This window comes from Ambystoma mexicanum, chromosome 13 (assembly GCF_040938575.1).
Source record: "Ambystoma mexicanum isolate Mex_15411 chromosome 13, UKY_AmexF1_1, whole genome shotgun sequence".
Taxonomy (NCBI): domain Eukaryota; kingdom Metazoa; phylum Chordata; class Amphibia; order Caudata; family Ambystomatidae; genus Ambystoma; species Ambystoma mexicanum.
In genome coordinates, this window is record NC_090938.1 from 176,517,118 (window position 1) to 176,539,965 (window position 22,848).

Genomic DNA, 22,848 nt, shown 5'->3' on the forward strand with positions numbered 1-22,848 from the left:
TGACATATGTTTATTGTTTCACAAACATTGTCATACAAATGTTTGGTTATAAAACAAACAGGTCTAGAGATTGCCGAAAGGCTAGTGCTCTTAATAAAGAGATGAATGTTCTTTGGTGAGTGAAAGAAATGTGCCCTTCATATCTGGTTGAGGAAAGTACTAAAGATGGAGCCATCCAGTATGGGAATCCCCTAGAAGTGCCACAACATTTAATTGGCGCTAATAAAAATGCATTGATTCATAAATATTGCGACTAAACCTATGAAGCACTAGAGCTAGATTTAGAATGATTTTAATTAGGCCATAATTCTGAGACCCACAGTGTATGGCAATGTCGCACCACCAAAGTTAATTGCACCGAGAAGATCAGGAACTTTGTTTCTTCACATTAAAAAAACCCCTATAACAAACATGGCCACCAAAGAAAAGAGGCTGGAGGCGAGATGACAGCTGCCCAGGAAGCAGAGAATTGTGAGCCCGCTGGTGCGGGTAGCAGACACTCAGGGGTAAGAGGCCACCTCTGGTGATGGGCAGAGCAAAGGGGTAGTGGGTGAAAGCCTGAATGACCAATCAGGTTGCTTGGAATGCAGCATGAAACAAGGTAATGCTAGGCATTCAAATTGGTCAACCCCTGAACACCGGATGCTACTGTTGAATTTGGCTAAATGACTTCTAAGCAAATGTTCCTAGGTTTCAAAATGCTACATTAGAATTTTTTTTCGATTCTTTTGATGTTGGCATAAGGTTTATATATAGATATTGCCACGGGAAAGCAGCAGACACAAATCTTGTAACAAACATTCTGATTGGCCTTCGCCCAATCCATTACTCGGCGAGAATCCCTCAAAGCTTTCACTTCGTTCACATGCCTGGTGGGGGGTGTGGCAGCCCTTCAGCCAATGAGGAGGCACCGAACAGCATAATCAGGGTAAACGAACTCCGGGGCTATTTAAAAAAGAAACGCTGCAGCGTTTTGGAACAGAAACTGATTGCTTTTAGTACCTCGGTCTTGCGGGCCAGGGTACTAATAGCAATATGCCCCTCGCCGCGGGGCAATGGCCGTGTGGCGAGGGGCATATTGCTTAAGTATACTTCCAGATTGGGAAGCCATAACCCTGACGAACAAAAAGAAACGGCTAAAGCTTTTGCCAAAACATGTGCAGCTGAGCGATCTTTTTATAGACGTGAGGCCAGCCTTGTACAGGCATATACATCTTGGGAACCAGCTGATAACGTTATCTAGACCTTCATACACCCATGACACCCGATTTACCCCGACTAGTCGACGCATATTCGCGTTAGGTTTGTTAATTGCAATCTGTGAGTTCTTTTTGTCCATATAACAAATGCACTATGGGCGGTGGGCAATGGGGGCGGGGAACAGGACGTTGGTGGCAATATTTGTCCTGAATATAATTTCACCGGTTGGTCAATTTATTTATTGGACATTTTTATGGTGCCTATACACAAGTGTTTCCAGGCGCCATATTTTATTTATTTATTGGACAAAAAAATGGCCTCTTCTATTTAATATGCACCACTCCCTCTCATTGAAATTGTTGATTTGTTTGGTTATGTTCCTAATTTTCTTTTTACAATAAAAAGATTTAATCCAGGAAAAAAACACATCTTATAGTAAGAAGCTTTGGTATGGTCAAGGTTAAGAATGGGAGCACAATATGATATGATATGACAGTTTATTCATATCGCGCTTATACACAATGGGCCTCATTCCGACCCTGGCGTTAACCAAGGCGCTATTAGCGCCTTGGTTGACGCCGTTATCTTTCCGACTCCGCCATGGTGAATGGCGGAATTACCGCCCCATTCCAAGGTTGGCGGGGTCGGTAATTCCCCATTCACCAAGGGCCCGTAAATTACGGTGCCGTAATTAGCTCCTAGGTCCCTTTGCGGGTTGGTTTTTTAACGCCTGCAAAAAGCAGGCGTTAAGTACCAACCCGCAAAGGGAACTCGGAGTAGGGCGGTAAGGGTTTAACGGCACCGGTCTCGTTAACGGTGACCGTTAACCCTTACCGCCCGACTCAGAATGACCCCCAATGTGTTTCAAAGCACTTCAAGGCAACTGATGGAACAAGGGAAAATACAATGACATTCTTACAGGCCATGAAGAGTAAGGATTTGAAATTAACTATCGTACTCGGCCTGACGCCATTTCAGATAGTGCACGAGCTAAGACATAAATAAGGAATGGAGGGGGAGAGTTGGAAGGAAATGGAAACTGACAGGCGACACCAGTACTAGGCCTGACGACATTTCTCGTAGAACCAGAGAAAAACAAAAGGTGAGGGAGAGGGGTGCAGAAAGGGAGGGGAGTAACAAAACAAGCGACTATCGTACTAGGCCTGACGACATTTCAGATAGTGCTGGGTGGGGGCAAGTAAGTGGATGCGGTAGGAGACAGGCATGGTTGATATCAAACAAGGTACAGGGACAATTCTGATAGAGGTAGTGCAAAGAAAAAAGTAAGGGGAGAAGATAGGTAAAGGGAGAAAGGCAGAGGAGGAGAGAACAAATAGTAAGCAGTCAAAAAGAGTGGAGAAGCAGGACGGTAGATTGAATACAATTGAATAAGTGAGTAGTAACACATAATGTTGCAAGCCAGGATACAAGATGTAGATGGGAACAACATGATTTAGGGCCAAAATGAGTACATAATGCAAAGAAATTCAAGCATGAGAGTTGAAAAAGGGTGACGCACCGTGAATCAATGAAGTCCATAAAAGTCAAATCCAGCATTGGCCACAAGACGGTGATGGTGAAACCAGAATGTATCAGGACAGACTCCTGCAGAAGTAGCCTGGGGTGGGAAGGGGAGCCGGGTAGAAGAATCAAGCAAAACAGGCAACACCTGTGTGCGAGAAGGGTGGGGGGCACAAGGGAACATCACGGGGGGGCCCAGAGAGGGTGGGGAGGAACAGAGGAAGTATACACCTGTTGGTGCATGCTTACCTGCTGTCTGAGCAGGGGGTCGGGCCCTGGGTCCTTCTGGCCCAAACAGATCCAAACAGGAATTGCCCTGTTCTTCATCAGCCCTTTGCTTCGGGCGCCCAGGCGAGAGACGTCCTTGAGTTAAGAGCAGGAAGGAAGAGACAGGGCTAAGAAGGTGGGTGGTGCTTAGGCCAAGTGACCTAGATCCACTTGCACCTGCTCCCCATCTGTAAAGGAAGTAGGGAAAAAGAGCTGCACCCAGGAAGGCACCAGGTGGGCGGGTCTTGCTAAGTGGGGACAAAGAGCAGCAACCTGGAAGGCACCAGGTGGGCGGGGTTTGCTAAGTGGGGACAAAGAGCAGCAACCTGGAAGGCACCAGGTGGGCGGGGTTTGCTAAGTGGGGAAAAAGAGATGCAACCTGGAAGGCACCAGGTGGCCGGGGCTTGCTAAATTGGGAAAAAGAGCGGCAACCTGGAAAGCACCAGGTGGGTGGGGCTTAGGCCAGGAGACCTAGATTCTCTTGCACCTGTTCTCCATCTGCCATGACACAGCAGATAGGGAAAAGTGTGAGAACATTTCTGAGGGTGATATTTTCCATGTAAATGAGAAACTCTGAACGAGAAAGAGTTAATTTCCTCTGTTAAAGTATGGAGAATTGTGAATATACAAGCATGTGTTTTCTTTCTATTGTTGCGTAGGTTACATCAAATGAAAGAGAGGACTCCTAAATTATGATTTTAAAATGTTTAGTTTTCCAGCAGTGAGACATATGACTTGAAAAAGCAGTGATTTGTGGTAGTATAAGGTACATCAATTAACACAAAAATGTACTCCTGTTCTCAAAACAATGTACACTTGTCAACCAGGTGTACATTTGTTATGAGTTGTATCTGGGTAACCTGCTTCAGATGCAACCTATTCGGCGATCACCCAAAGAGGGTAATTTTAGGATACAAAATGTAATTGGATGCTGGCGACCACCAATGTTAGCACTTCCGTGTTGTTGGGTACACAGCATGCACGTTTAAACATTTTCTAGGTGGAGTGTAATAGTGTCTAGTAAAACAAGGCTAAATCACCTTTACTATTCACTTTTAAAACCTATTTGCAAACAAGTGACCACCACCTGAAAATTACTATTTGCAGTTGAAGTTCCTTTGGAATCTATCTGCTCATTAACAAGTGCAATTGCGAGGCAGATTCCGTAGGAATACATTGGTTTTATGTCTGTATGATAATCTCATGCAGGCATAAATTACTGTGCTCGTCCATGATGGACGAGGAAACTGTGAAGAGTCAGGAATGAAAGCCGGACAGAGGTTTGCCATGTTTTTGGTTAAATACTTTTATTGAAAACAAAAAAGGGTTGGGAAAAGGCTTCTCTGACCCTGCACCAAGAGGAGTTTCCCTACCTAAAGAAAAAACTAATGATCTGTCTGTGTCAGGATTTCAAAATCATAACAGTCCTTGGGCCTCATTACGACCCAGGCGGTAAGTTACCGCCTGGGTCGTACCTTTACCACCATGGCGTAAACTACGTTTACGCCATGGTGGTTGGCGGACTTACCGCCCCATTCCGAGGTTGGCGGGGCGGTAAGTCCCCAATCCCCATTTACCCTTCCCCATTCCCATTTTTGCCCCATAGGGCATAATGGGAGTGGGGAAGGCGTTAATTACGCCACCGTAAATTACGGTGGCGTAATTAACAACAAGGTCCCTTAGCGCCATGGATTTTAACACCTGCTAAAAGCAGGTGTTAAATCCTCCATGGCGCTAAGGGACCTCGGAATCAGGCGGTAAGGGTCGGCGCTGTTTACGCCGCCGTAAACCCCTTACCGCCTGGGTCCTAATGAGGCCCCTTGCGTCCAAACGTTCTATTCTGACCCTCAGACTATAAACCAAACTATAAGGTGAAAAAGGGAATGTCTTGAACCTTTGGTGATTTAAAGAAGAGTTCATAAAGGACAATTTTACAGAACCAACAGAAAAGTTCTCCACGGTCAAAGAGCCTGGGTTCCTGAGGGTGGTTCCCTTCCCCTGGATTCTTCCTTGATACAAATCCTTCCTTGATATAAATGATCCTTCCTTGATACAAATGATTCTTGGTCTAACATTTCTTTGAGTCTTTCGTGGTCCACAATAATACTGTTATTTACAAAGCTACTTAGTTTTATGGTTTCCATTTCTTTCAAAAGTTCCTTCTTGTTTAGCAAACATAGTTCTCTATCTTTCTTGGTACTTCTGCAGATCAGCAATTGCCTGGTACAGTGGCCATTAGCGTATAGGGTATCAAGGGTTTTTCTTCATGGGAAAATGGGCGATACCATGTTTCATCCAATTAACCCATCACATCTCATCGGGGGCTGTCTTCTCCCTTGTGATCCTCCCTCATTCATCCAGCCCCAGGGTCAGGAAGAGGCTGCCGACCCCTGGCCACATGTGAGGAGGTTACTGCCGTGGAATCGGTGATGACTTCATTGGATTCATCACAAAATAACATGGGAGATGCAAACTCTGTTTTGGTTCCTTCTCCTATGCCTCGGAAGGGCACAAAAATTTGCTGCAGTGCAAAATGCAAATGTAAAATCATTATGCCTTGCTTTTATGCTTTCATTTTGCACTATGCTAATTTCAGAATGACTCCCAAAGTTCACCAGAACACAGCGTCGCTACATTTTGAACTCTTATAGACAGAGCAGTCTGAAACTGACAAAGAAGCCAAACCATGAGTTCATCCAATAAGCATTGTGCTATTTGTTACATAGGCCCACCACTTTGATTGGCGTGTGAAAGGACAGTAAAAAGTACAGCAAGCACAATTAATTATTTTTGTAAAGCACAGGTTGCCCAACAAAGGGTTCCCCAGTGAACCCTTAGGCCCTTTTACTCAAGGTAACGTGCCGTACAATGGATGGGACAGAGAATAACTTCTCAAACTACGCAAAAAGACAGACGCAGAAAGTTGGCAAATAACACTGTTTTATTAACAATTATCTAAAACAGGGAGTACAACGGACATCAACTGATGTTGTAAAGCCTAATCCCAAAGATTCTAACAAAAAATTACACCTTTATAGCAAGAACACATAATTTGTGATGTCACACTATGTAGCAAATTAAGAAAACTTACATGGGATCGTGGTTGGCTCAAGGGGAACATCTAAGTATACTTATATAAGTGCTAGGACTGTGATTGGGTCTTTATAGTCAGGTGGGCCACTCATGCCCTCCCTTTGTGCAAGTCACCTTCAACAATAATTAGAAACACAACACCTCATTGGCTCTTAAACTATAAGGCTCTTTGTTATACAGCCCTCTATAATTGGTTGGCACACTTGTACCCTTCTGGAACATTCAATGCTGTAGCAGCACGTAACCTGGTACCCCAGGTGCTGTGGGTCGACTTGACATTATCTTCCCACCCATTTAGCCTGCCATCTCTCATCAATCATGTTGTCTGCCATTCACATTGTCTTTGAACTTGGCCTTGTAGTAGCTTCTCGTCTCTGGGAATATATGGGAGTGTGAGCACTTGCTATCTTCAGTCCGGTGCACCATGCTCTTCATCTATTTTCATCCTCTGCTCATGTGTTCATGAGCTCATGTGTTCAGAGACTGTGAATTTGCTCATATTATAGCATTTATTCATCTTTAATGAATAAACTTGGCATCCATGGTGTTTCTTCTTTGCAACTCTAACAAGGGATGCCTTGGCTTCTCACGTGTACTGTTCTTTGCACGCTGATAACCAATTTTTGGTTGCTTCCAGTCTTTGACATCAAGCCAGACAGCCTCTCTGATCTTGCTTCTATTCTTTGTTGCGACACACGTAGCTTCCAATCCGTCTTCCTTCATGAAGACTTGCTTGCTAAAATATGTCATCGAATGTCCAGAACTCTATATACATATATGTTAGTGGCACCCCCTGGAGTCTATATACTACGTATAGCCAGCCTTTTGAATACTAAGTCTACTTGGTTTACAGCGTTTGTACGGTTATTGAACGGCTTGCATTTTCTCTGGTGTTCTTCACACTCATGCAATCTTCGTTCCGCACATGAAAATCTTCTCGATTCTTTACTTCGCCATCAGATTTTATATTACCTATGCATCCTCTTTTCTGTTCATCCTTTTCAGTGCGTCATTCTCTTTCTTCATGACGTCAGCAGCTTCTCATTTTTACATCTGCACACTTCTTCAGTCGCTTCTCTCAGGAGACCATTAGTCTTCCGGGGATACTTCACACAGGGCTTTCTTAGTGGATACCTCATCTCAAAGACTCTTTGCGGTATAGGTATCATTACTGGCATGCACACGTCGCAATTTCCGTTTTCCAACATATAGGCAGAATAGGGGCGGGACGTCCTGTAGAGGCATTCGGCTGCTTCTCTACACCAGTCATGTCACCCATTAAAGAAGCTTGTTTGCTCGTATAAGCTTTATTCAACATCAAAGGTCTTTAGCACACAGCATAAAATACAATACAGAGAAATTAATTAAATAAAAATACAGTAGATCTAATATGTTAAAACTTGGTGAAACCAGCAATTCATCACACAATTCATCGAACACTATGTATATCGTGGGCGACACTCATGTCAAGAAGGGACGTTCATTTATCATGATACAGCAGTAGAGTGGCTAATCAAATAATTCCTGTGGACCATGCACAGTGAATATATTTTGCCACAAAATATACCACATTTAGATTGTCAGTCTTTTGGCAAAACAAGAGCGCTTCTGCTACTCTGTTAATTTGGGCCTTCTTAAACAATGGAAACAGATATGTCTCTCTCAGATCTTTTGATGTTGCACAAAATAACATAAAATGCATTAAAGATTCAGCACAAATGCAGCACAATGGACATATAGCAGGAATATAGCCTTTCCAATTACAGGTAAACTCATCAACCTTGAGGGTATTGGTTCTAAACTCCATATAAAGTGCGTGTGCATAGGCCGGGCAAATAAAATACAGATATTTCTCTGGGTAGAACTCATTTTTTAGGGACAGATAATGCACCCCGTTTTGAGTCATAGGCACAATGTGTCCAAATGGTCCAACATGGCTCGTTGGGCTGTGAGATTCACCTTGTGCTACTTGCTTTTGGTTATCTTCTTAGGGTTCAACTAAAAGCTGCATACATTAAGGGAATTCAATTGTTGTTTGACGTGGCCCACGCAGGGGAGAGAGTGCCCTCCTACAAAGCCAAGAATATGTAAAAGGTCCTCTCTGTACTTCATGAGTTCTGTATTCCCCCAGAGCCTTACCCAATAGAAAATTGGCTTAAGGCCAATCAGAGATGTGAGTGGCATCAGCCCACACTCTAGGTGCCAAGGGCCAGTCGGGAAACTCATGGGGAGCCTGAGAAGGGACTTCAGAAATGTGTTCTCAAAGAGCACCAGTGATTGACTCTCAGTGTGACCTCAAGGTTCCACACTGTATAGAGCTGCTGAAGCAGTCTGTAATTTATAGACTTCACTGGCAGGAGAAACAGCCCTTTCCCCATGGCTTTTAAAGAATTTCTTCTGACCCCCACACTCATTTCTAGGGATCTGCTAGATTTTTCGATCTGTGCTTGCCAATTGCCAGTGTCTGAGAACCTTACTCCAAGGTAGACATGCAATGTAACCTGTTGGAGTTTGGTGCCTTCCACTTCTAGATGGCAATCATTGAATTTTGATAGTTTGGACCTAGACACCATCCATCACCTTGGTCTTTGTTTTCTTCTGGAACAAATTCATTGGAAGTTGTGTTGAGAACAGTATATTTTTGCAGAATGAGAGTTAAGCAAAAGCATTGGTCAATGGTGCTAGTCCTGGGTTGGAACCCTGCCTGAAGGTGGTGAATAAGGTTAATTGATGAAACCCAATCTTGTAACTGATTTAAAATTACTTTCGCAAAGGTTTTCCTAGTGGTATTGGGTAACGATATAGGTCTATAATACCTGGATTCTCCCTGCCACCCTTTTTATGTATATCGGCACAATCTCGGCTTTGCGCCAGGAGCCGGTACCTTATTCAGCTTTATCACTGGCATGAATAGCCTCCACAGGAATGGTGCCCAAATACCAGGTGCGTCTTTTATTAAATCGACAGGCACCCTGTCCGGGCTCTGGAGCTTTCTGGCCTTTAGAAGTGATACTAGCACCTTCAACCTTGCCCACATTGATGGTTAATCCCACGCATCCCCTGCGCTTGAACCTCTACCTAGTGCTCCCTCAGGGCTGTAATGTTTAGTGGGTTCAGGTGCCTCATATAGTGCATCGAAGCGGTTGCATCAAAGTTCAGGGGCTATACTGCATTGGATTATATGAGCACCCGGATCCTTAATGCCCCTAATGAGGGACCAAAATGCATTGGCATCCTTTTCTCTGGCTGCCTCCAGTAGGTTCCCCCATTTGAGTTTAACGAAGGTATCTTTTTCCTCTTTGATATTGCTTCAAATTTAGCTCCACAATAGCGCAATTCCTTCTTGTCAACCTACCCAACTTCAGACAAGCACTGCATTAGATCCCTCTTAGATGCCCGCTAGTCACTATCAAACCATACTTCAACCCTTGGTGTTGTTTTCCTAATGTCTGCCACTGGGCAGGTTAACAGGGGGAAGAGGCCAGCAATCAAATGATCGAATTCCAGCAATACTTGTGCCTCGTTGTACTCAAAGCAAAAGCTAAAACCAAACAATGTGAAGGGTGATATGATATGATATGGAATTTATAACGCACGAGGAACACAAGTGTTTCTAGGTGCGACAAGACAAGGAGGGGGAAACAAAGGGTGGTGTTGGGGAGAAGCTGGACCCCCACCAGGGCAGTGGGGGCCAGCAGCCATACCCTCACCAGCCATGGGAGACCCCAACACCTCCCATATGGCCCCCAGAAATGCAACAGAGTCCCAAGCAGGCAGCAGCATGTGCGTTTATTTCTGGGCAGCAAAAAAGAAAAAAACACGCAGAGCATCGTGCACATCGAGAGTTCAGGCGCCATCTCCCCCGGAGCTGGCTTGCAAGCCAGCTTTATGATCATACTGCAGGCTAACCTCACAGAATTAGACCAGTTCCCGGAAACCTAACTCCTCCTGCTATTGGCTGCTAAGTGATAGGTTACCTATGTAACCTATGTAGCCCTTATAGAGAGCCTGACAATTGGATATTAGCCTTTTGCGTCAGTGGGTTGGTTTAGCTGTGCCAGCCCCCATTACCTAATTCTCACTTGTTGCAATATGACCTTGTTCCCATAACTTTTTAGCTGAAGCAAGCAGTTCGCACCTGGGCTCTGGGCGCTGATTAGCTGGGCTGCGCCATTCTTGTTACAATTTATGTTTCAAAGGTTGTGCGAGTCCTTGAGAAAATGTCTTTCTTTCCCAGAAAGAAAAAAAAGCACACTGGGTTGCCGTGATTTATTCGCATTTGTGGATAATTAAAAATGTTTGTCTGCAGAAAGCAATCTTATCTTGAATGTGCGACCTTGGCAGCTCGGAGGTTTTGCGAGGAACATTGCTGAAGGCTCCCGCAGCCAGTGTTCAGTGAGAGAAATGAACTTGGCTGTAATTTTCCTGAAACATGGCTTTTGTAACGCTCACCTGATTCCCGCAGAGGCGCCGGTCTTGACTGGGTGAATGCCGTATCTTCAAAGGTGATGTGTAACACACGGTTGGCTCTTTGGGCTGGACCTCTGTGCACTGTATGTCTGACTCGAAGAGTAAGATGTCTGCAGATAGAAAATATGGGATTAATGAACTGGGGTTATTGGGTGCCTCTCTCCTCTTCCCTTTCTCTTCTCCTGTAGAACCCCAAAGGTTAACGCCCTCACCTTAGGTAAGTGAACGCCAAGCTCTCCATCTGCCTCGGGGCAGGGTGCCATAACCAGTTTCTTCACTGGATAAGGGTGCAGGCCTCTTGACCTCAGAGGACTGCTGTCCGTCGTTAACTGCACGAACGGTAAGTTCTGGGCACTTCAAATGTCTTAAAAGTCTTTTGTAATGATATCTCTTGTTTTGCAGGGTTCCGGCGATGGTGGATGGCGGGCTGATGAGAGTTGAGGATCGAACCCGCGTGAGGAATAGAAGCGCCTGGAAGCACGTAAGTAAGCGCTTGTAGCCTGCTTCATGATGCGTACTAACTGTCCCTTTTATCTTGCAGGTACAAGTTCGGAGCTTTAGAGAAGCTGAAGGGTGCTGGAATACCCACTGGATTCGGCGTGGGAAGGAGTAATGGCACGTGAGTAATAAAGTTTCCCAATGTCTTTAAACGCACCTTCTTTTGTCTTTCAGATGCGGGATGCAGCGCCGAAGGCCTCCGGAGCGTGCGAAGAGCTGGTAAGATTTTGTCTTTCAGATGCCGGAATGCAGCGCGAGGCGTTGGTGACAGCCGATGGACCAGGTAAGAGATGCGCTGCCACTGAAGACCGTAGTGCTAACCTGTTCTTTCTTTGTCTTTACAGGTGCTGCTGAAGACTGGATTCCAGGATGGTAAGCCTTTGTTCCCTTAGGCCCAGGATCAGAAGCAGAAGACACGATGAGCGTTCTGCTGCAGAGAATGCAGAATAACACAAAGCAAGATTCATCCATCGGGTGTGGTTTAAATAGCCTCCTGTAGTGCTTAGGTGTCTCCTTCCACAGCCACGCCTAGGTAAGAAAAGAGTTCCTGCTTTCCAGAAGAGTTCCAGTATTCTGAACCTAGGGAGTGGCTCCTGCCCCACCCAACAGGAAAAGTAGTCCCAAACAGAAGAGGATCAGGGGTTCAACTGGCAGGTAAGTAAGCAGCATGGTCTGCTGCAGGTAAGTCCACCCAAGCATTATGAGCCCGGCGCTTCCAGCGCTGGGACTGGGCATCTTTATGAGCCTGGTGCCACTGGCGCCAGGACAGGGTCCAAAAGGTCCCAATTGGGACTGGCTGGCACTCGGAACCGGGGTTATGGGTCTGCTTCCAAGGGAGTCGGGCAAGTCCTGATCTTTTGGAAGCAGAGATCATGACAGCACCCCCCCTCAAGGCCCCTCCCAAACCGGGCTTCTCCGGGGGTTTGGGCTTGTTAGGAAATGTTCGATGAAATCTTTTGATTAGACGAGGCGCTTGGACATATTCTGCAGGTTCCCAGGATCTTTCTTGGGGACCGTAGGCTTTCCAGTCAATCAGGTAAAATAGTTTAGATTTGGAGATCTTGGAATCCAGGATGCTTTTGACTTCAAACTCGAGTTCTCCATCAACTAGAATAGGTTTTGGAGATGTAGTTAGTCGGGTTTGAGGTTGCACGGGTTTTAATAGAGAGACGTGGAAGACCGGATGTATCTTCATGTGAGGGGGCAAGTCCAACTTGACCGCTACCGGATTTACTATGGTAGTGATGGAATAGGGACCAAGGTATCTTGGGTTGAATGTGCGTGGTCCTTTTAGAGGTAGATATTTGGTGGATAACCAGACTTGATCTCCTACTTGATATTGGGGGGCTTCCTTCCGATGTTGGTCTGCTCCTTTCTTGTATTGTTCTTTAGCCCTTTGAAGGTGAGAAACGGCTTCCTTAAAGGTTTGGGTGATTGTAGAATGCAGGTGGTCTACTGCTGGTGTTCCAAGATCTTGGAGTGGATCCAACTCCGAGGTTCGAGGGTGACTACCGTATAAAAGAAAAAACGGGGTCTTCCCAGTTCCCGAGTGGACAGAGTTATTGTAGGCATATTCGGCTATCCAAAGGATACCTTTCCAAGTTTTTTCAGTTTGTTGTAGCATGCAGCGCAAATACTGTTCCAGAGTTTGATTGGTCCTCTCGGTTTGTCCGTCGGTTTGAGGGTGGTGGTTCGTCGAAAGTCTCACATCAATTTGAGCCGACCGACAGCAACTTCGCCAAAAATGAGAAATAAATTGACTACCTCGATCCGAAATTAGAACTGAAGGAAAACCGTGCAGTCGGACGATGTTTTCGAGAAATTCTCGGGCCAGAGTTGCTGCTGTTGGTAAGCCTTTGAGTGGAATGAAATGCGCCATCTTGGAGAATAGGTCCATGATTACTAGGATCGTATTGTATCCGGAGCATGGAGGTAGATCGGTGATGAAGTCCATAGAAAGCGTATGCCAAGGGCGAGGCTGGATGTCAATAGGGCGTAAGAGGCCGGCTGGTTTTTCCTTTTGACTCTTGTTTTGGGCGCATACTCCACAGGACATTATAAAGTCTCTGATATCTTTTTTCCAAGACGGCCACCAGAAGTAGCGCTTGATCTTTTCCGAGGTCTTGGTCATACCGGGATGTCCTTCCATTAAAGAATCGTGATAACAAGAGATTACCTTTTTCTGTAAATCTGTGCTGGGCAGGTATAACCGTTCTTGGAAATATAATAGGTTGTCCTTCACCGTAAAGTCCTTTCCCTGCAGATGCCAATTCTGTATGTCTGCTGGAGTTACCAGTAGCCTGGCTTTATCCTTAACTTCCTCTATGGATTGTGTGGCGATTACACCTAGAATTCTTTGTTCGGGAATGATAGGTACAGGTTTAGGATTGATCAAATGTTCTTCCACTCCCATCCGAGAAAGGGCATCAGCTTTACCGTTTTTTGTACCAGGTCGATAGGTAATTATGAAGTCAAACTCGGCAAAGAATAGTGCCCAACGGAGTTGCCTAGAGGATTGAGCTTTTGCGGTTTTCAAATATTGCACGTTTCGGTGATCTGTAATCACAGTAACGGTGTGTCGGGCCCCCAGAAGATAATGCCGCCAAGCCTTAAAGGCGGACTTGATAGCTAGAAGTTCCTTATCAGTAATAGTGTAATTGATTTCAGGAGGCGAGAATTTGCGGGACCAAAATGCCACGGGATGCAACTGATTGGTTACTGGGTCCTTTTGTGATAGAACTGCCCCCATGGCAAGGCTCGAAGTATCAGTTTCAACGATGTAGGGGAGTTCTGGGCGAGGATGTTTTAAGATCGGTGCAGAGATAAATCTAGTCTTCAAATTCTGGAAAGCTTGTTCCGCCTCGGTAGACCATTCAAAACGTTTGTTTGTCTTTAACAAGGCGGTGATAGGCTGGACTATTCGAGAGAATTCGGGGATAAACCTGCGGTAAAAGTTAGCGAAGCCTAACATGCTTTGAACACCTTTTACGGAGGATGGCGATGGCCATTTGAGAATTGCATCGACCTTCTTTGAATCCATACGCACTCCGCTAGGTGATAATATGAATCCCAAGAATTCAACTTCAGTCACGTTGAAAACACATTTTTCCAACTTAGCGAAAAGTTTGTGTTGACGCAATCTCTCGAGGACCATTTTCACGTGTTTCCGATGTTCAGTTTCCGATGAAGAATAAACGAGGATGTCGTCAATGTAAACAACAACACACACATCTATGAGCTCTCTGAGGACATCGTTCATAAAATATTGAAAGGCGGCTGGGGCATTGCAAAGTCCGAAGGGCATGACCTGATATTCAAATAGCCCATACTTGGTGCGGAAGGCCGTCTTCCATTCATCGCCCTCTTTTACTCGTACCAAGTGGTAGGCTCCTCTAAGATCCAGCTTTGTATATATGCATGCTTTTCTGACTTGGTCCAGGAGTTCAGGGATCAAAGGTAACGGATATCTATTCTTAACGGTGATCTGGTTCAGGGCGCGATAATCTATACAAGTTCTAAGGTCCCCTTCTTTTTTTGGAACGAAGAACAAAGCTGAGGAAGCAGGGGACTTGGAAGGACGAATAAACCCATTCGCTAGGTATTGATCCAGGTATTGTCGGAGGTGAAGATTCTCAGGCTCGGTGAGGGCATAAATTCTACTACAAGGAGGAGTAGATCCAGGTATCAGATCTATCTGGCAGTCATAAGACCTATGAGGAGGTAGAGAGTTAGCCTGATCCTTCCGGAAAACATCTTGGAATTCTAGGTATTCAGGAGGTAACTGGGGAGCCTCCGAGGAAATTGCTGCCAGTGCAACACCAGGTCGAGGGTGACAAGTAGAGACACATTCTGGAAACTGAACCGTTCTTGCTCGCCAATCGATCTGAGGATTGTGCTTCTCTAACCAAGGAATTCCTAGAATAATCTGGAACTGAGGGGCCTTGATCACATCGAACACAATCTTCTCATGGTGTCCATCTTGACTTACTAGCGTCACTTCTTGGGTGGTATGCGTTACTGGTCCGGAGGCTATCTCCGTACCATCCACCGTAGTAATGACGTCCTTTACAGCCTTTGGACAAAGAGTCAGATTCATCCTCAAAACCATTTCATGATCCACATAATTGCCGATGGCACCGCTGTCGACGTAAGCTTCAATCGCATGTAATCGATCCGGATGTTCAGGGCTAATGAGGACCATAGGTATCACGAAATGTGAGGTCAGTGAACTGGTTTTAACGCTCGGCAAGAGGACCTCTATTCTTGTCGGGCGAGGTCGTTTCCCTGCTCAGAGTTTGTGACCCTGGTAACTGCAGCTCCTACTGCCTTCTTGGCTGGTTTCACCGGACAGTCTCGAAGAATGTGCCCCGAGTTTCCGCAATAGAGGCATAATTGCAGCTGTTTTCTCCTTTCCCGCTCCTTTTGTGTTAGTGGTCCTTTCAGGCCCCCTATTTGCATGGGTTCCCCGGAGTCTACTCCTTTGGTAGGAGTTGGTGGTTTGGAAAATACTCGAGCATCAAACTTGGAACCATCGGCCTTCCTGTTCTGCAGTCTGTGGTCAATTTGAACGACTAAGTCAATATAGTCCGAACAGTCTTGCGGGGGATTCACTACTTGGGCTAACACATTTTTGAGCTCTCCACGTAGACCTCTATAAAACAGCGTAATCCTTTTGTCCTCAGGCCATCGAGTTTCCACTATCAGTCTGTTGAAAGACGCAATATAAGCCAAAAGGTCTTGATTACCCTGTCGCAATGAAAGGAGCTCATTGTCCAAGGCCTGCCCCTGTGAATGTCTTGCAAACAGTTTTTCCATACTGAGCTGAAAAGCTTGAAAATCATGGAGAACCGGATCATCTTGATTAACTAGAGGGATCGACCAGTCTGCCGCATTGCCACTAAGGTACGAAAGCACGAAAGCTACCTTAGCTTGATCAGTTGGAAAGGCTGCTGGCCGGCATAAGAAGTGCAACCGGCACTGATTAATAAATACTGCAAACCTCTTTGGGTCACCAGAAAATCGTTCGGGCGGAGCCAGAGGTACATTCCCAGGTAGGTTGATCTGCACTGGGTTCGTAGAGGATGTTGAGGGAAGATTTGCCCCTGATGCGGGTAACGGAGTTTGTCCGGCTTGTGACTGTAGCAATTGTCTAGCGAGATCGTCTGTTCGCTCCTTGGAAATAATCAGTTCCCTTCTTAGAGCATTCGTCTCCTGACGGGCTGCATGCACTTCTGCTCTTAGTTCCCCAAGTAACTGGGCTAGCTGGTCGGTATCCGAGGTTTCCATAGCGCCTGGGTGGGAGTTTTGCGGTAGGCTTTGTGTTCTGTAACGCTCACCTGATTCCCGCAGAGGCGCCGGTCTTGACTGGGTGAATGCCGTATCTTCAAAGGTGATGTGTAACACACGGTTGGCTCTTTGGGCTGGACCTCTGTGCACTGTATGTCTGACTCGAAGAGTAAGATGTCTGCAGATAGAAAATATGGGATTAATGAACTGGGGTTATTGGGTGCCTCTCTCTTCTTCCCTTTCTCTTCTCCTGTAGAACCCCAAAGGTTAACGCCCTCACCTTAGGTAAGTGAACGCCGAGCTCTCCATCTGCCTCGGGGCAGGGTGCCGTAACCAGTTTCTTCACTGGATAAGGGTGCAGGCCTCTTGACCTCAGAGGACTGCTGTCTGTCGTTAACTGCACGAACGGTAAGTTCTGGGCACTTCAAATGTCTTAAAAGTCTTTTGTAATGATATGTCTTGTTTTGGAGGGTTCCGGCGATGGCGGATGGCGGGCTGATGAGAGTTGAGGATCGAACCCGCGTGAGGAATAGAAGCGCCTGGAAGCACGTAAGTAAGCGCTTGTAGCCTGCTTCACGATGCGTACTAACTGTCCCTTTTATCTTGCAGGTACAAGTTCGGAGCTTTAGAGAAGCTGAAGGGTGCTGGAATACCCACTGGATTCGGCGTGGGAAGGAGTAATGGCACGTGAGTAATAAAGTTGCCCAATGTCTTTAAACGCACCTTCTTTTGTCTTTCAGATGCGGGATGCAGCGCCGAAGGCCTCCGGAGCGTGCGAAGAGCTGGTAAGCTTTTGTCTTTCAGATGCCGGAATGCAGTGCGAAGACCTCCGGAGCATGCGAAGAGTAGGTAAGCCTTTGTCTTTCAGATGCCGGAATGCAGCGCGAGGCGTTGGTGACAGCCGATGGACCAGGTAAGAGATGCGCTGCCACTGAAGACCGTAGTGCTAACCTGTTCTTTCTTTGTCTTTACAGGTGCTGCTGAAGACTGGATTCCAGGATGGTAAGCCTTTGTTCCCTTAGGCCCAGGATCAGAAGCAGAAGACACGATGAGCGTTCTGCTGCAGAGAATGCAGAATAACACAAAGCAAGATTCATCCATCGGGTGTGGTTTAAATAGCCTCCTGTAGTGCTTAGGTGTCTCCTTCCACAGCCACGCCTAGGTAAGAAAAGAGTTCCTGCTTTCCAGAAGAGTTCCAGTATTCTGAACCTAGGGAGTGGCTCCTGCCCCACCCAACAGGAAAAGTAGTCCCAAACAGAAGAGGATCAGGGGTTCAACTGGCAGGTAAGTAAGCAGCATGGTCTGCTGCAGGTAAGTCCACCCAAGCATTATGAGCCCGGCGCTTCCAGCGCTGGGACTGGGCATCTTTATGAGCCTGGTGCCACTGGCGCCAGGACAGGGTCCAAAAGGTCCCAATTGGGACTGGCTGGCACTCGGAACCGGGGTTATGGGTCTGCTTCCAAGGGAGTCGGGCAAGTCCTGATCTTTTGGAAGCAGAGATCATGACAGCTTTACACTGTGCATTTAGACCATGTTAATTCATATAGGCATTTGCAAGCCTTTAAACAGGGATTTTTGTGTTTGTAGATTCTGATATTGCAGCATTGATTCTAATGTAGCATGGAAGTTGCACTGTTGGTGAAGTGTGTGTGTTTCAGCATACTTGTCACCCATGGGTGCGCTGGGGCCTGGTTCAAATGATAAGTGCGCTCCTTGTTCTTCCTGCTGTTCTTCTGTATATGCGCCTGGGGTGATGGGGCATGGGTTTGATCTCGATTTTCCCTCTTCAGTGGACAAAATAACAATCTTACTAGGCCTTGTGTCATTCAGATCGCAGAAGTGCGGGGAGAAGGGAAGGGGAAAATTGGCAGGGGGGAGGGGAAGGGGGAAATGCAGTTAATTCACAAGTTCAGCCAGTGGGTGGCTCATAAGTAAAGAGATAAGGGACTGCATGGTTACAGATACAGTCCCTTAAGCGCTGGGAGCCCAGAGGCAGTGTGAGGTCAACTGGACATGCAAGAGCCTGGGCCTGAGTTCAGAGGGTGACTAGGTGACCGTTATGCGGAGCAGTCAGATGCATCAGCTCGGGAGAGGAAGAGAGAGCGTGGAAGCAAAAAGGAAGGTCTTGAGTTGCTTAAAGAACCAGAAGTGGTTTTTCTCAAGCTTGAGAGGGGCAGAGAGGCTGTTCCAGAGGGAGGCCCCAGCCGAGGAGATAGATCTGCCCCAACTCTCTGCTTGGAGAAGCACCTGACCCTCAGAGAGCTGGAGGTGGATGACCGGAGAGTTCGAGAAGGACGATGGTTTGAAAGAGAAAGTTGAGGTAGAGCAGTCCCAGGCCCCAGAAACCCTTGTGGATATTGATCTTTTTTATTGTGGATATGATGCAGAGGGTCTTGAACTTGGTCCTTGCAGCCACAGGGAGCCAGTGAAGAGGTTTCAGAGCTGAAGAGATATGATCCATGGGCTTGAGGCCAAGGAAAAGTATTTCAGTGCTGTTCTGGATAAGTTGAAAATGTCAAAAGTAGAGACAGGAAGATTTAGAAAGAGGCTGTTGAAATTGTCCAGCCTACAGAGGATGAGAGCTCTGGAGACAGTGAGCTTCTGGGGGAAAGAGAGAAAGGAAGAATACCTCTGAGGGGGTGCAGATAATAGTTTGACTTCTTAGAGATGTCAGAGATGTGAGGAGATTAGTGAGAGGGTGCATGCAAAGATAACACCAAGGTTCTTAGCCTCACAGGAAGGAGCAGGAAGAGGGCCCCGAGTGGGAGGTCAGAGAGAGAGAGAGGAAAGGAGGCAATGGGTGTCCCAATGAGGAGGATCTCAGTCTTACTAGCATTGAGGCAGAGATCATTGGTGGCACACCATTCCTGAATTGCGGCCATACAGTCTGGTATGAGAGAAGAAGCAGAGGTGGCTGAGGGGAGCTCGAAAGAGAGCTGAGTGTCATCCACATAAAATTGAATAATTGGAGCCCAAAGTAGCGATGTGGTGGGCAAGAGGTGCCAGGTAGTGGTTGAAGAGCCAGTGAGAGAGGTTAGACCCCTGGGGAACACCACAAGCAGAAAGAGAGATATAAGAGAGGAAAGACCCCAGTTGGACCTGAGAGGGTTGGTCAGTGAGAAAGGTCAACCATGCCACGGCCTGATCAGTAATACCAAGGTTATCACAGAGGCGATTGCGCAGGATGGCATGGATGACACGGTCATCCAAAGCAGAGGATCGATCAAGCAGAATGAGGACAGAAGGGAGAATAGAGTCAGGATTAGAGAGCAAGTCTTCACAGGTATTCAGGAGAGCAGTTTCCATGCATCTGGCAGCTTTGAAGCCAGACTGGTGGTCATTGAGGCCACCAACAGATGCAGTATGTAGATTAAGCTGGGAGTTGGACAGATTTTCCAAGAGTTTGCCCAGGAAAGGAGTGATGGTGATCACTCGATAGTTAGCCAGAGTGGAAGGATCAGCGTAGGGCTTCTTTAGAAGGGGGTGCACAAGAGAGTGCTTATGGGGGAGGGGAAAGTTCCAGTGGCAAAGGAGGGATTGCAGAAATCTGACAAGGCTGGAGCAAGCATGTCAATGTGGTCCTTTAGGGTTCTGGATGAGCAGGGGGGAGCCTGCTTCGACGAGACTTTCATAAATCGACTTGTCTAGGAACATTTTCAGAATGAACAAGGGAAAGGAGGAGAAAGGAGGAGGAGGATATATAGCCTCAGACGGGCCACGAGTGGTAAAGGAGGAGGAAGAGGAGGTAGAGGAAGAGAGGGTGGACAGGATGTCCTGAGTTTTAGTAGTTAAATGAGAGGCCAATGGCGGGCATAGGGCCTGGGAGGGAGCAGGAGAAGTAGAGACTGCACAAGGATTGGCCAGCTCCTTTCCAGATTTTACAAAGATCGGCCGAGTTGTTAGATGCCGCAGAGATGCAGACTTGGATGTAGGCTCTCTTCTTAGTGGGGACAGAGAGTCTGTACTGCCTTTAGAGCAGGCGGTAGGCCATTTTGTGAGGGGGTGTTCCCAAATCCTTACACTTGCGTTTAAGGGCGGCAAGGTCGGAAACGTACCAAGAGTTGCACTTTGATTTGGGCATCAAGCAGATCCTCATGACAGGGGCAAGGACATCCAGAGTGTTAAATATATGGATAGATTAAGGTTTGGAGAGGGCTGTGTCAGGGTGTGAGTCAAACAAAGTTACAGGAGGAGGAGAAAAAGTAGCAGCGAAAGCCTCAACTGACACACACTTCATGGGTTGGATGACGAGAAGGTAGATGGCAGAGCTGGAGTCGGCTTGACCTGTGGGGAAGAGAGAGAGGTGGGTAGAAAGGAGTAAATGATCACTCCAAGAGAGAGGAGTGGTGAGAAGGTTAGAGAAGGGGAGGTCTGAGGAGATCAGAACATCCAGATGTGTCCTGGAGGCTGAGTCAGGCCAGAGGGAAGAATAGAGAGAGAGAGAGAATCGCAGAGATTGCAGAAGAGTCCTGGAGAAGGGATGGTAGTATCTAGTTTGATGTTGAAATCTCAGAGGAGGCGAAGTTGAGAGGTAGAGGCAAGGTGCGAGGAGGAGAGGTCTGGCCACTCAGAGAGAAACAGCGTGACCTGGCCAGGCTGCCAGTAGGTATTGGCCACAGTGAGAGCGTGTCCAGGGGAGATAGAGAACCTGCAGACCACGCATTCAAAGGAGGAGTAGTGCTGCATTGGAATGATAGAAGCAGGGATCCACTCCGGGAAAATCAAGGCTACACCCTCGCCAGGACTATTGCTTCTGGGTTCGGAGAAGATCTTGTAGATAACATGAAGGAGACTCTCGAAACTCGTGACAGATCTGGCCATAAACCAAGTCTCAGTGAGACCGACTACATCCAAATCAAGCTCTTCCAGGAGATGGCAGATGTCAGAGGAATGTTTGACAGCTGAACGAGAGTTGAGAGTAATGATGAGGAGCAGGTTGCCACATTTGAAGGACTTCCGGGGAGGGCTACAGGCCAGAGGTACACCCTGTAGAAGTGTTGAAGGTGCCCAAGGATGGGCAGACAAGGAAGTAAGAGAAGGCAGGGTAGTCAGAGAGGGAGAAGAGAGGACTTGAGGGGTGGTGCAGGAGGGAGGCAACGCGTTGGCCAGAGATGCAGCAGGGGGTTCTGAAGAGGTGACAAAGGAAGGAGATGGCAGAGGGGTAAGAAGGGATACCAGGAGAGGAATGGAAGTTGATAAAGTGCAGTAAATGTCTATCAAAGAGAAGGAGTTTGGCCTGAGGGCCCTCTAACAAGGCTGCAAATGAATTTTAATTACTGTAATTGCTCTGGGCAACCTCCCACATCATTGTTTTGAGCCCATTCTCCCCACTGGAGAAAGGCACCATGCCCATGGCATCCATTTTCTTTATGCCACCAATGGGAGCCGTGCAACTCATACTACTAGGCCACGTCAATTCTGCACAGAAACATAAGCAACCCCAGACATGAATCAGATGTGTGTTTGGCCTCATCAGTGAAGTATAGCAAAGCCTATAGCACCTACATCTGGATAAGCCTTCCTAACTCTGCTAGTAAAGAAGCAACTGGAAAATCACCTTGGGAACTGTGCAAGATTAAAGATGTCTGCCGAAAATCATTTCTAAAATGAGGTTAACTTTAACCTGTACATTCTGACGTTTTGATATAGGTTCAAATAGGGGGACTGTGTTTTTAATGCTTTTTTATGTCTCCGTATTGCCAGTTAATCCAGTTTAATATTTGTTAGTTTAAAGACTGTTTCTGTATCTGCCTCACTATTCAATGCTAATTAATTAGATGCTCCTGATTATTGCATACTTTCTGAGCATTATGTTTTAGTAACACAGTGTAGGTATTCATTTCTTCAAGTAACTAGGATGTTACATTGTTTAATGATGCCTGCGAGGGGTCAGAAATGTGAAGCGGACAATTTGGTTAAGATTGCTTATAAGAAGCCATTTTATTTAACTCATAAGAGTTTGATAAGTGCCTCACTATCCGTAACCTAACAAGAATTTTCCCTGCCTATCAAAATAAACTAAAGGAAAACACCCCAACAAAAGAAATCTGTCCCCCATACTTAAACCTACTTCAAACTCATATAGGGAATATATGGCATTTCAAATGCAACAGAAATAACAGTTAAGTTCAACATAAGCCTAATAACTGTATTTCCTTGTAACCTGGGTCGGCTCCCCTCCCCCAGATTCTAAGCAGGATTTTCACTAAAACGTTCAAATAAGCAATTCCTTTTTGTAGCCAGGTTGTGATAATAGAGTTCTTGTTCCAAAAGTCTTTCACTTGGAGATTAACCAACAGTTCAACTAGACGGCAAGTCTTTATCTCTCCATGTATGTCAAAGAGTTCAACACAAATTCTTCTTCTTTTTGAAACACAAAATACTTTCCGAATTATTCTGTGCAGAGTTATGTGCCCGGCACTTAGGAGTACAGTGCTGGGGATCGCTTGTGTTGTTCGGTTGTTGTTATCTAGGGTGTATCTTCGTAGTTATGTTGATGGTCTCCCTACTGTG

The 22,848-nt window shown here is 46.3% G+C and overlaps 1 protein-coding gene across 3 annotated transcripts in view; it reads left to right on the top strand.

Moving 5' to 3' along the window:
* RAB44 (RAB44, member RAS oncogene family) overlaps window positions 1–22,848 on the top strand; it is a 353,899-nt gene that overhangs the window by 201,963 nt on the left and 129,088 nt on the right. The window lies entirely within an intron of this gene.